This window comes from Petromyzon marinus, chromosome 9, assembly GCF_048934315.1.
Source record: "Petromyzon marinus isolate PM22_M1 ecotype Great Lakes invasive population chromosome 9, UKy_Petmar_22M1.pri1.0, whole genome shotgun sequence".
NCBI lineage: Eukaryota > Metazoa > Chordata > Hyperoartia > Petromyzontiformes > Petromyzontidae > Petromyzon > Petromyzon marinus.
In genome coordinates this window covers 12995929-13010967 of record NC_133675.1, presented here as the reverse complement: position 1 = coordinate 13010967, position 15039 = coordinate 12995929, and the positions used below count along the sequence as shown (strand labels likewise).

The window sequence follows — 15039 nt, the reverse complement described above, 5'->3', positions numbered from 1 at the left end:
ATGCCTCACGTTGCAAACGTGTGCTTGTGTTGTAATCCATTCTGCAAGTCTAAAATGATGCTTTGCATTCTGATCAATTTAATTTAAAATATACAACTCACGTCTCTGCCCTTTCTCAGTCCGCTACTGGACGAAAACCTCTCAAACATGTACCATTGGCATGGGAGCTGTTCGACCATACTTCACCATGCTCGTCAATGCGGTTTGGTGAGGGGGGTGGAGGCAGGACTGGTTTGGACATCAATTGCCACAGATGCTAGCCATGGTTGGAAATCAATATCAGTTCACTGGGTTCGTAGCAGTACCAGAAATGAGACGGAATTGGGCCTGTATAATGTAAATACATTATGTATAGTATTTGGACGATGAGATTTTTTGACGAACATTTCGTTTTCATATACAGTCAATGAAACGAATACAATGATGGTTATGTTGTATAAATTTTGCTCACCTTGCTTTAGTCACGGATCTTTTGAAGTCTCTGTTGGCTGGATGTGGGGGTTATAGTATAAAAGAAGAAGAAAAAACCCGCACAATTTAATGAAACAAAATATTAAAACAACACAAACAGACACATTTCTGCTACCACTGTGGAAGTATTTTTCCCCTGCAAAACAGCAGGGCAGGTAATTCAGAAACAAAAGCTTCACTGTGAGGCACATGTGAAATTAATTTGTTGCCTCTGAGCCTATGGCTCACTCCTGACAGCAGACACATTCATAAGTCCTGGCTAAGCAATGCCACGTGGGATGAAATGCTACACCAGTGAGGCTATCAAAAACACCACCAATCCACCAATCCACACTTGACAATTTTCACTGATTTCACGAAGCTGCCTTTTGTTGGTGCATTCACAGATTTCACATTGAGATCCTTCATTACGTGACATACATGTTACCATTCGTGTGTATGGGCCTCCCCTAGGTCGACTCAGCCTCAAATGAGTACCTGGTGCAGTGTGTAAACATTGCCACTGGGGAGACAAAGGCGGTCGGGCATGGTGCTGGCCACCCACCCCCTCGTGTGCCGTTCAGGCCTTTATAGGTGCTCGCTAACAGTACTTGCCCCTACAGCCTGTTAAGGCTACACGGGGGGTCTTTGTCTTTAGTGTATGTGCAATACAATGTAGAAACGCTTGTATGGCATTTGCATTACACACGCATGTGTCTCGTATTCAATAATGTACTCGTGTTTATTTTCAGACCTTTCTTTCCCACCGCTGCACGAAGGCCTCCCCACAATGACCACAGTGATCACACACTGGACCCAGCTTGGTGGAGGGGAAGCCCACAGGACCCGTACTGACATCACTCGCCACTGATGCCATCCATGGCCAGGGTTCGAACTCGAGTCGTCAGGTTCACTGCGTAAATCACAACACTACCACTCCCCCTATATTATATACGTGTGTTTAACACGCATTTTTTAAGATTCGTATGCAGTTAACGTGTGTATGTGAAGTGTGCATATACAGATTATTGAAAATGCATGTTTATATGTTGAGTGAGCTGGGTGTATGGGGGCAGCCAACCATTATCCAGTGACCCCCAAACTAGAACAGACAGCGTGATACAAAGTGTGGTGTATTCATGACTACATTAATGCCTGCAGGTCAGTGGGTGTGCAATGACACATGTTAGGCGTTTTTGTAGTGTTGCATACAACTAACTCACAGCCACAACTTGCTGATATTTTTTTAAATACTAAATAAATAATTATCGGCTCATTGGGCCTATATGGCCGAGTGGAGGCCCAGGCTGTACAAGGAGCAACTCAGTAATGCATGGACCCAAAAACGGCAGAATTGTTTGGACCCCAAAACGAATGTACATACATAATGTACATACATCATGCACGTTATGTATGTTATTAATTGTGAAGAACGCAACCAATAATAAAGATAAATTGTAATTGATATGAATACATTACCCCCCCCCACCCCCCCCGATCTTCGTAACTGATTGGGTCACTTGTGACGACATCACGTGTTTCTCTATTTAAGCCCAAAACAGGATTTCTCCACAACTCTGCCTATCGCCTGATGATGCTAGCTGTAATTACCGCCGAAACGTCGTACACAAATTGTAAATGTTGTGGGTTTACTCTCCAACACACTGATGTGCTGAACTAGTCACGAACTGGCGCGGTTTGTTCGCGTGACAAACCTTACTGACTGGCTGTGTCGGGTGGTGGCGGGTTTAACAACACATTTATATTTACGCGATCTGACCCAAAAAAACTATTATGGATAATGAATCAATGTGTATAGCCGAATGTACACACGACAAAGCTACCTGTGTATATGGATAGCCTTGGCTATTTGCTTGTACAGTCTTGGCTTACGGCACCACACATTCCTGCGGCACATGGGTGTGGGTCAGAACCGTGCCTGGGCCAGTCTCCATGTGGCTGCCTAAGTCCCAGATGCCCTTCCTTTTTGCCTGAATGCCAGTAGCAGAAATGGGATGGAATTAGGCCAATTCTACGCTATAAGCATCAGAAATACGTATTCTTTCAATGTGGATTCTGTTCTGGCAGTGTGGAATGGGCCTGAAGCTGCATTGTGGTTGGCTAGAATTAGCAATGCTCAACGATGCTAAGCATAACTGAAGCTTAACTAAGCTAGATTTGCAATAGAATCACAATATAATCCCATTCAGTTGCACAAATCTTCCATTGTAGAATCCCATTCCATTGAATTGATATTTTAACATGGGAATTGTCAACAGGACTCATGATTCCTGCAAGAATTGTCCAGCAGTAGACTCGTGGGAATTGAATATTATTCCGACATGAATCACCCAGTTCTAATTGGCATGTCAATATCCCATTTACCAAGAAAAGCTTTCCTGAGTCTCAAGAATATTTTTATAAGCAGGATCCTGTGTTTGAATGTATGGCCAATTCCTTTTGAAGTTATTCCCTGTGCAAGCGAACTGCAGATTAAAGAATCAATGGCTGTCCCGCCATCTCCTAGCCATTTTGCACTACTCAAGGCCTCTAACACGTGGTATTCCCTGGCAGCCTCTCATCCAAGTACTCACCATGCTTAGCTTCCAAGATTTGATGTGATTAGGGGAAGTCATGATTTTGTCGCTGAGCATGCATTTACTGTACTGTATGTGGTTCCATGTGTATACATGTGTGTGGTACAACATACTAGCATAAGCTCTAGTTCAACAGCGTGTGTTGACGGTTTGGTGGGAGGTGCTTTTCCATGCATATACTGTCATCTCCTTATTTTATCTCTCCAACCCGACACTGACATTGCTATTGATTTCGAAAATAGCCCAGTATGTATGTATGCATGATGAACTTCTTTCACACCGTAAGTAGCCAACCGTGCTAATCGGAGGTGTGGTAGCCTTTGAAGCTTTTGACTCGGCAGTAAAAATGGAGACGCGTAATTAATGGAGTCCATTGGAAATGTTATATTAAAGATGGCCAGAGACGTCAGCATGTATTACTGTTTCGTGGCATCCGCCATTGGCCCTCAAGGACATTACAGTATGATGCCACAATACCTGCTCTAATTATACCACATCACACTGTGTGTAAGGAGGGACAGCAGTTTATTTCATACATTACTCGAATACTGCTTGAAAATATCAGTCAAGCAGACAGCGGGCAAAGTTGGCTTCCAGCCGGCTTCGCGCAGACTTCACAAACCTCATGCACTGCATGAATAAAAATAAGGGATTTGGCAAGCAGACAACAGAATGTCAACTATAATGCCAAACAGAAAGAAAGCTTTCTTTTGACGGGCGTTGTTAACGATTGCCCTTACCTCTCGCTTCAAAGGTTACAAGGGTGCCAAAGAACAACCTAGTTTCTGTGACTCGTCTGTGCACTTCATCTGTGTGGGGTTGTAATAAAATCTTTTACATTTCCACATAACTAAAATAACACAATTCTTCACCCCTGTGTGCCTGTTATTTTTTAAAAGGCTAATTAGTAATGGGTGTGGATGGTAATTGCAGACAAATGTGTAACCTTCTCCTCAAGGCTGCAATGTGCACTAAAACGGTCAATGTCTAACACATTGTCCATCATCATCTGTTCTTTGTCTTTTTCATAAAAACCAGCACAGCTAATAAATATTATTACTCTGACGATCATAATCCATGAAGTAATCATTGCCTTTGAGTGCACTGTTGCTATTATTATTACTCTATTGCAACAGTGCATATAGGTTTTACCTTTTATTATGCATCATATGACAATATTATTTTCATGACCGTATCTTTTATTGTAAGTTTTAGAAGTTCATGTAGTAATGTCCTAGTCATTGTTTCATTCCTCCGACTCTTCATCTTTATCCATCCATTGATCATTGCCAATATCGAAATTCATGACCATCATAAATACGATCATATTTCTCACTGACCACAGGAAATTGATTAAGCCACATTGCCAGAAAACATGGTTGTTGTTGTTGTTAATGAGTCTTCTCTTCTTCAGCCACGAAGTCAAACCACTGGAATTTGGCTTTGAGAGGGCCACCTTAGAGGGTGTCGCAGAAACAACACCAGTCCTCTGGGATGTTCTTTATAAAAGAGACAGTGTTGAAGTCAATGCTTGAAAAAGCATGTACAGAATGAATGCTTAATACATTAACGTGATTAATTATGCGTTTTGGATTTGGCCCACTATTGCAAAAAAATTGCCTTCAGGGGTTTCTTGGCATCCTCCATCCTGGAATGTCGTAATGTTGCTCTGTTTTGGGTTATTTTACTTTAAATGTAATCCATGATATATTGTTCTAGAATTTCGTAGCAAAAACATTTGGATCATGGAATTCAGTTTGAACACTTTGAGTTTTTGGCACTTTTTAAAAGTTGTTATTTGCCATGGAAAAGCTTGAAATTATAAACTTCGATTGAAACTGTGGTAAAGTGACCCAATAATTGTCCAGCTTTCAATAAGAATTAAAAACACGTTTTGGTTCTGTCCAAATGTATATTTTATGGTGCATATTAATTTGTGACAAAGGATTAATTGCTGGCACATTTGTATAATTCATTGTGAAGGCAATAAATACTTCGACTGTCATCAACAACTCCAACGTAGCCTTTAATCCAATTGAGACAAATGTCTGAGGTGTTTTCACTTCTGTAAGATTTTTTTTCAATGCCACCTTTAAAGATCATCACAATAAATACATTTGTATTTTCGACTTTGTCAAGCCTAAAACACTCACATTTACAGCACATATGGGAGAGCAGTAATGCAGTAGTTGGGGCACTAGACTATGAACCCAATGACCTGAGTTTGATTTCCAGACCATCGCCCTAGCCACGCCTCCTTTCTCGAACCCTCTAGAGGGTTCCAGGGGCTTCCACGCGAGGTCTATCATGACCCCGGCGTGTGCACTAAGTGCCCACCTGCAGTTGCTGCTGCTGCTGCTGTCCAACAATCAGCGCTATGTCACTACACATACACCCAGCAGTATAAATCGGTACAACACAGTTAGTCGATTGGCATGTTGCATGTGGTGGGTTCATGTGTGGGTACTCCCACCTCTTTTAAAATGTCCGGCCAGTGTGGAAAAAGAAGCCAAAATATATATATACTAATGAGGCTTTCTCCATCGCCCTCTTGCGGAGGCATAAGCTAGTCATTGAAGTGCTGCACCTTTATCTTTTACAGAAACACCTTTTCCTCACTCGTGTCGTAAACAGTCAAGCCACAAGTATCCTCACACCATACACTGGAAATGTGGATGTGGATAACCTAGACTTTCTTTAGAAGTTAAACAGATATATAGATCTACATCATTAGACCTCCTTTGCCAGTACCAAAGTATAATAGGGTTTTCCCCCTTTTTTCTGCCAACAAAACTGAAACCTTCTTACAAAGAATCATGTTTTGATTAAAGCTTTCGTGACTGCAGGGATTCATATTCTTGGTTCTTTGGTAAAGTCACGTAGAAGGGAAACAATAAAATAATATTAATAATAAATAAAATCTAATTTTATTATTTTATTGTTTCCCTTCTATGTGACTTTACCGAAAGAACCAAGAATGAGGTTTCAGTTTTGTTACTTTGGTACTGGCAAAGGAGGTCTAATGATGTAGGTGCTCACCCCGAGCCCTCATTACTTTGATAGTGCATTGTCTCTGAGCTGTGTGACGCCTTCTGGCGCCCTCTGGTCTAGCACCAATTGAGATAAGGCTCAAAAGAAAGCTGTCTCTGGTGTGGACCAATCAGTTTCAAGGACAGTGCATATATTATCAGTGTGGTTTTTTTTGCATTTTGACCACAAGTATTGTGGTTAATGCACACATGATTCCTTGTAAAAGGTTTCAGTTTTGTTGCCAGAAAAAAAGGGGAAAACCCCTATTATTAGATATATAGATACTAAAATAAATAGGATATGCAGCCATACAGTGTGTACGTTTTCGTGGTCTAATACATTATGTATATTTTTATAATTGCAATTCGTAAATCTTCAAGTGACGTATCTCCAACTGAGTACAGCACTCTTGTCTTATAACAAAACCCATGCTTACTTTGTCTTGAATTCAATAAATAGAATGAGTAACACCTTTAAATGCATTGATTTAACTATTTAACAAGACACTGTGAATGCCTGTAGAAGATGCTTTTTTTAAAAATACTGGAATAATAATATTACACATCCATATGTCCATCCACCGCTGCATGAAGGCATTCTCATTCCAGTCATGGGGGTTGTTTACAGTTCACGCTAGTTTATATAATATTATATTCTTGGTTCTTTCGGTAAAGTCACGTAGAAGGGAAACAATAAAATAATAAAAATATAAAACAAATGAATCCCTGCAGTCACGAAAGCTTTAAATCAAATGTTTATATAATATTGTTTTCATTTAGACACTTTTGACTATCGTTTTATTTAAGTGACGTGTGCCATCGCCCAGTTGCTAAACTTGTGTCGTTCTGTAAAGCAGTCTGCTGCTAAAACGGCTGCAAGTGCGTTAACCAAACGGAATCATTTCAGATAAACAATAAACACATTCGGCGTCCTTTCAGTGTAGGAAGAGCTTGGTTTCAGTCCCAAAGCTGGCAAGATGAAATAGGTACAGCGGAGAATGCTAAGGCATACGCATTTGCTCATTTTAACGAACTTACAGGGCTTTGTTTAGCTACTTGCAACGGCCGTTGATATCAATCAGATGCATTTGATAATTTCAAGCAAAACCTAGAATGGAAAACAAAGAGTGAGTTGTCTTTTTCTACAGGGCCGTATCATTATAGGAGCTTTCAGGGCTATTGTTTCTCGGTTAGAAATTATCCTAATCCTGGGACAACGGTAGTCAGCCATCCTGGTCACCGATCAGAGCTGAGCTAATCATGCCAGGCAGGGCTCCGTTTAAACACACATCCATGGCTCATTAACTCCGCTGAATGGCTCACGCCGAAGACAAAGATCTGAATGCTGAATAGCATCACATAATTCCCACCAAACCTGCACAATCATACACTGTGCTCTATTGTTTATTCCCTTTCAGACTGTTCATTATGCTGTGAACAAGGTAGAGAAGTGTAGTGTAAATGGTATAAGCATGTGTCGCGTGTGCAAAAAAGCGCTAAAATAAGTTGTGATCTTTAAAGAAAATGTACTTATATATTGTACAGATTGTAATGTATTTACATAAACGTTCATTGAAAGTTTACAGAAGCCGTGTTTTGGCAGAGAACATTGGTTTAATTTATAAGAGCACACCTTAACATATTTTGTAGGTATATTGGACATGTAATCAACATCATGATGTCGTCATAGCCAAAGTTGTTGATATGGAATAGCCCACTTTTGGTACACAGTTGCTATAATTTATAGTTTTTTTTTTACATTTGTAAGTGTTCAGGTGTTTATTGCTCCCACGAGAGTTTACATGAATAACATTTGGAAACAGACTCACTTAGACGATCTCTGGACTAACATTTATAATTGAACCTTATGGCGGGACGCCGGTGTCCCCCCATAAGCCCCCGGCTCTTGCATAAACATATTATAATGTAAACATTATATAATGTAAACAAAAACCTTGCTCTTTTGCACCAATGGGTTTGAAGGATGGTGGCAAGTGTTGTTTTATATTCTTGGTTCTTTCGGTAAAGTCACGTATAAGGGAAACAATTAAATAATAAATAATATAAAACAATAGAATTCTCACGACGTTTCGACTACAGTCGTTTCGACGTCACGTAGAAGGGAAACAATAAAATATAAAAAATATAAAACAATAAAATTCTCACGACGTTTCGAAACGACTGCAGTCGAAACGTCGTGAGAATTTTATTTTTTATTATTTTATTGTTTCCCTTCTACGCGACTTTACCGAAAGAACCAAGAATATGAATCCCTGCAGTCACGAAAGCTTTAAATCAAAAAGTGTTGTCTTGTTAAACCTTGCCTTTAAAACTGAAAACTACTTACCTGCAGTACCTCTATTTAAATACACGACCGAAAAAAGAATTGACACCCCTCTGTCAATCATCGTGTTTCTCAGTGTGGATTTGTGAACACACTTTGCAAACAGTACATAAAATAGTACGCGTGTTCAATGCGCTGTTCATATTATAACAAGCGTTTATACCAATGTTACTTTAAAGTGGGTCGCCGCTCCTCTTATCCGCATTGATACGGGCGGTATATCTGCACAGATGCATACGGACAAGAGAAGTATTAACAGGAGGAATTAACGGTGCAACGCATCTCATCTGTTAAATATCTGCAGGTAATCGGATTGTCATTGATTGATTCTGGCTGCAGACATTGGAAGGTCACAAATAATAATGAAGATAAGAAAGCAGTTTCACTGTATTATGCAAACCGTTATGACGAATAAAGGACTTAAGTCGTGTAGGCAGTTTGAGCAGCTTTGGATAAGACTTACTATGATCCCTGCCCATACCCGAGCATGGAGTGGATTCGCTTGTTCAGCTCTTCTGCGCATTCGTCCTCGCTGTTGCGCTTGGACAACATGACAACAGAATGATCCGTGCCGGGTGGGTCGTGGCGTTGATGTGCGCGGTGGGACGGAGTCCCCAAAAATACAAAATTAAGTACGATTTTGACGTCCGTTTGTTCGAGACCCCGGGGTCCCGCCATAAGGTTCAATTGCTGAAATGAAAAAAAGTATAAATTTAAATAAAAATGGGAGCAAATGTTTTTCGTCAAATTAAAGGTTGTGCAATTGCTTTGTCAGCGATTACAATGTTTTCTGTCAAACTTTTAATAAACATATTGTCTTGCATTATTTTGATCATTTATTTAACTTGACGTGTTACCACGAGTAACGTGAAGAATAACACCCTAAAAAAAACACATTTACATTTAATGAAGAAGAAATAACAAAAAAAATCTACTGGGCTCTAGAAAAACGTTAAATATTTAAGTAAATTAAATTCCAAGTGGTTAGTCACTGAAACGGTGCAGAATAAAGGACCGAAACGAGTCCAATGAAGGAGAAGGTTGTTGCCTCCAACATTTTTGACTGCGATGTGAACAAGAATTCAGTCATTACTGACAATATGGCAATTAAAAAAAAATATCCGAGAGGCTGCGCCACCTGCAGTAGGTGGCGTATTCCCACAAGCATTTGACTTTACCGAAAGAACCAAAGATCCTTGCAGGCACGAAAACTTCAAATCTAGAATCATTTGATGCGGTTTGACTGTGGCCCCTATTGTGCAACGTCCGATGTGCCCGCAGTGAACCATCCTCTGCAAACACTTGCACTGATGTAGTTGTACTCGTCCCACAAAAGCAACGTCTTTGCTTTCTGTAAACAATCTACGTGTCCATCGGCACCCACCTTGCAATGTCTTTAGCTAGAGAGAGAGGGGAAAAAAAACGAACGTTACCTTTTGCAGTTGCTGGCCGCTTGGAGTTTTGGGTTTGTGCTCGGCAACTGTGACGGGGTTTTTTTTGTTCTCTCTTCATCAAAGCAGTGCGGTTTCAAGCGCGATTTGTTGGGAATGATAGACCAAGGGCTCCCTCTGGTGGAAGTGAAAATCTGGGAGTGAGGCGCGCCCACTGCTGGTTGCGATCACAGGAGGGCCCACCCTGCAGCTAACGGGATTATCTTTCTTAGACGAGGCAGTTCTTACTTTTTTTTTTAAATCAGGTATTCTGATTGGTTTCATATTGTGAGCATATAATGAATCAATACTTTCAGTATCTACTAGCAGACAGTCGAACCGAAACGAAAAATGGAACCCAGAACCGGTTTTACCTATATTATTTCCTGCACCGAAACCGAAAACCAATTAAAATTATTTTTTACGCGCCGGAATGAAAACATATATGTATTAAGAACGCGGTTACCGGTTGTAACCGTATTCTTGGTTCTTTCGGTAAAGGCACGTAGAAGGGAAACAATAAAATTATAAAAATATAAAACAATAACATTCTCACGACGTTTCGACTGCAACACAAGCAATCATCATCAGGTGTGAAAACCACAGCAAGAAAATTTGAAAAAAGTGGCGGTTTTTCTTAACCTTAGCACCACGGAGAGCGATTTGACAGTTTATTCAGATGGACGAGTCGATCTATGTTCGGAAAAGAGGAGGGGGAAGACGAAAATAATGGATGCGGTCTGAAAGCCACCGTAAGCGTGAACAACCAATTAAGACCCCAAATGGTTTATCAAATCCTTCCAATGATTGCTAAGCCAGAATCCATCTTCTCGGTTGAATTGTCTCTGTGTATGTATATGTGGATAGCCTCATGAACGAATCTCTCATGGTAGCCAGATGGCTTGCAAAGAACCTCTGTCTTGGAGAAGGCAATGTCATGTGAGCCTACTGAAGTATAACAGTGCTCTGCCACGGCCGAGGTGTTGGTCCTACCGTGTTTCAGGTCTGATTTGTGTTCACGAATGAGGTCCGAGACATGTCGTTTGGTTTCTCCAATGTAACTACTACCACAGAGGCAACTTAGTTTGTAGACGCCAGGGTACTGTATGCCCGGAATCACATCTTTTACAGACGGAACCAGATCACGGATTTTATGTAATGTGTTGAATCGGACCTGGATCTTGTGTTTATTCAAGACTTTGAAGATCTTTTTTGTGATCCCCGCAATGTAGGGTAAAGTGATGGTTTTGAAAGGCTCCTCAAGAGGGTCCTTCTTCATGGTTGGAGTGATAGCTTTGCGGATTGTGTAGTCGGAGTAACCATTAGCCTTAAGAGCTTGGTGTACGTGCTTGAGTTCAACGGCTATGTGTTCCTGGTCGGATATGCATTGAGCTCTATGGTGCAGAGTCTTGATGAGGGAATTCTTCTGGGATGGATGGTGGTGGGAATCCGGTTTCAGGTAAGCATCCGTATTGGTAGCTTTCCTGTAGACAGAGTAGCTCATTGAACCATCAGGTCTCTTTTTTATTAGGACATCCAAAAAAGGTAGCTTGCCATCTTTTTCGACTTCCATGGTAAATCTGATGGCTGGGTGTATGGAATTGATGTGGTCGAAGAATTGGTCTAGAGCAGGCCGGCCATGTGGCCAGATGACAAAAGTGTCATCCACGTACCTCTTCCATAAGGTTGGGCGCAGAGTGGCAGTCTGGATGGCGTCAGTCTCAAATTTCTCCATGAAAATGTTAGCTAAAACCGGAGATAGGGGGGAGCCCATTGGGGTGCCCTCAGTTTGTTTGTAGAAAGTTCCATTCCAAGTGAAGTATGTATTGGTTAAACAGTGTCTCACCAGGGGGGTACCTCAGTGTTTATTCCTTGATGAACCAAGTCTTCAATGATTGCGATGGTGTCAGGTACAGGAACTTTGGTGAATAAGGAAACCACATCAAAACTGACAAGCAGGTCGTCTGGGGACAGGGAAATACCCGTGATTGTCTATACCAGGTGAGTATAATTTTTTACCGCAGAGGTGGTTTTTCCAGTGAACCGGTTATATAAAATTTTTTATTGCGTTTAGCAGAACGTTTCTGATAAAATTAAATTAACATTTAATTTTAAGATATGCGTTTGTGTCTGTAAATCCGCATTAACAACAGAGACGGACATACAGAGAAAAAGACAAAGATCCCCCGTATAGCCTAAACAGGATGTTGAGGCAAGTGCTGTTAGCGAGCACCTATGAAGGCCGGAACGGCACACGAGGGGGTGGGTGGCCAGCACCACGCCCGACCGCCATTGTCTCCCCAGTGGCGATGTTTAACACACCGCACCAGTTACTCATTTGAGGCCGAGTCGACCTATAGGAAGGCCCAGGACCGGTTCAAATAATCGTCACCGGTGTTGGCCGTGAGCGGGATTCGCCGGGTTCATAGCGCAGCGCGCAAACCGCCACACTCCTGCCCTGTGCATGTCACTACGGCTTGGAAAGGCGTTGGTGCAGCAGTGGATCGATCATATAATTGATCAGACACTGCGTTACATAACCAGAACGTTGTTTCCCCGGACATTCCGTTTTTCCCATGTAACCCGATGGGCGTTTTTTTTAAGGTCACCTCTGGCAATTCTGGTTTTCCGAATGTTAGCCTCTGAGGATCACGTTACGCGATTAAACCCACAAACCTCTATTGTGGATAATATTGGTCGCGAAAGCCTACGTTTTGAACTGAGCCTTTGAGGAGTCTGTTTTTCCAATGTTGTCCTATGGCCATTCATTCCCCCCCCGCCCATGTACCCCATTGGCATTCAATTTTCAGTATGAGCCTCTTGGTATTGTGCTCTGTGGTTCTTTCGGTAAAGTCACGCAGGTAGAAAAATAATAATAGATCACGACGTTTCGATCGCAACACAAGCAATCGTCATAAAAAAACTGCTGAAGTTTTATATTGCTGTGGTTGTCCCACCTGATGACGATTGCTTGGCTTGCGATCGAAACGTCGTGACCTATGATTGTTCTACCTACGTGACTTTACCGAAAGAACCAGAGTATGGATTACTGCAGTCACGAAAGTTTCAAATCAAGATTACAGGTATTGTGTTTTACCATGTAACTCTATGGACATTCCGCTTTCCCCTTTATAGTCTAAGGGTATTCAGTGTTCCCCATCTAGTCCTATGGGTATTCCTTTCTCATTGTTATCCTATGGGCATTCCGTTTTCCCAATATAACCCTATGGGCATTCATATTCTATGGGCATTCTTTTCCCATTACCCTATGGACATTCCGTTTTACCATGTGCCGTAAATGACATTCGTTTATCTGTAATTCGTTTTAGTCTTATTCTTAGTTCTTTCGGTAAAGTCACGTTGAAGGGAAACAACAAAATAATAATATATATAAAACAATCAAAATTCTCACGACGTTTCGACCATAACACAAACGGTCGTCTTCACACCTTCACACCTGAAGACGACCGTTTGTGTTATGGTCGAAACGTCGTGAGAATTTTTATTGTTTTATATATTTTATTATTTTGTTGTTTCCCTTCAACGTGACTTTACCGAAAGAACTAAGAATATGAATTACTGCAGTCACGAAAGCTTTAAATAAAAATTCATTTTAGTCTGTTACACGTGTCCTTCCCAAGCCGACTTTTCTTAATAGCTCGGATGAGATCGTTAACCTGCATATGATCTCTGATCCACGCGCTCCTATTTCTGTCTCTCAAAGTATTTCCAAGCTTGCACCTCACCACGTTTCTTCTGCACACGTTTTAAGTTTGTGTTCCACTATCTTTCGTGAATGACCATGTTTCAGCACCACGTCATAGCGTGTAACATGCACTGATTTAAAATTGTCTATTTCGGCGCGTGGGTACGTCACTTTTCATTGTCCAGTTCAGCTTTGCAAATCTAACTGTTGCCCACCTCTTCATTTGGAGTTTGCATGTTCTCCCCGTGCTCGCGTGGATTTTCCTCCGGGTCCTCCGGTTTTTCCCTCCACAATTTAGAAACATGCATTTAGAGTAATTGGCTGCTATACATTTCGACATGATAAGCCACTTCGATGTGGCCAGGTCCTTTTAAATCGAGCTGTATAGCTCAGTGGGCCTTACCTGATAATAGTAACAAATAGTTTAGTTTATTTCATCGTTTTCATTTTGGGGTTTCCTTCCATTTTTGGCCCAGACACATTCTACCTTACTGCCACGATTTATTTTCCAGAACTGGCGAGATTCAACCCCTTCCGCTAACCACCGGGTCATTAAATGGCTTAGCAGAGGCAAATTGAGACTTGGTACCGATCTTACACCTGCCAGAAATCATCAGTCTCTTATTGTTCTTTTGCTGCCTTGCCCAAGGTTGCATGTATGCACGTACTCGTGCAAGTTGTATTACCGTGCTTAATGTATTTAAATTTATTTAACGTTTTCTCTATCTTAACTCCGGTACAGTATTCTTCATTGTATGTTTTGCTTTGTAACTTGCTGACCTGCCCCTAGTGAAAATCTGTGAGAAAAAAATAACATCATCATAAATTTTGATTTAACATCATCATAGCTAAACAGATTCCTCCATCAGGATAACAAATCTGATTCAAATAAATACAATATTATGATGCATGTATTGAGTAATAAAGGTTTATTTTTAGTGAGTATTTTAAGTTAATTGTGCTCAAGTCGTAACTAATCGGCACGTTTTATTTACGTGACAAACCATACTCATTAGCCATATCGGATGGTGGTGGGGTAACAGCATATGTATATTTACGCGATCTAACTTAAAACAAATATTTATTATGGACAATATAAGTCGCGATAGCTCTACTACTAACTACGTGTTAAAATGAATTTGTTGAGTGTTTTGTCGCTATTAAATTCATCGACGTGATGACGTTTGACCAATATCAAACCACGCCTACTCCTACTCGCTCGTCCCGCCCCTTTAAACATCGCCCCGCCTCCCTCAACATTACCTCGCCCTCCTTCCAAAATCGCCCGCCCCCTTCAACATCACCCCCGCCCCCTTCGGCATCTCTCCGCCTACTTCAACATAACCACGCCTCCTTCAACGTCGCCCGCCCCCCCACCTTCAACCATCGCCCCGCCCCGTTTTTAGCATCGCCCCCCGCCCCCTTCGGCATCGCTCCGCCCCCTTCAACATCCCCCCTCCTTCTTCAACATAACCACGCCTCC

General features: G+C 41.4%; 1 long non-coding RNA gene across 2 annotated transcripts in view; it reads right to left on the bottom strand.

Annotated features, from left to right (window-relative positions):
- LOC116940487 (uncharacterized) overlaps window positions 1-10055 on the bottom strand; it is a 29149-nt gene extending 19094 nt beyond the window's left edge. Inside the window, exons 1-4 of one of the 2 annotated variants that reach the window (XR_012941335.1) lie at window positions 9854-10055; window positions 8884-9110; window positions 8584-8642; window positions 452-488 (exon numbers count right to left, since the gene is read on the bottom strand). This is a non-coding gene — a long non-coding RNA (uncharacterized LOC116940487). The remainder of the gene's footprint in view (window positions 1-451; window positions 489-8583; window positions 8643-8883; window positions 9111-9853) is intronic. The other variant, XR_004402556.2, reaches the window with a different exon arrangement.
- Window positions 10056-15039: the final 4984 nt, after the last annotated feature.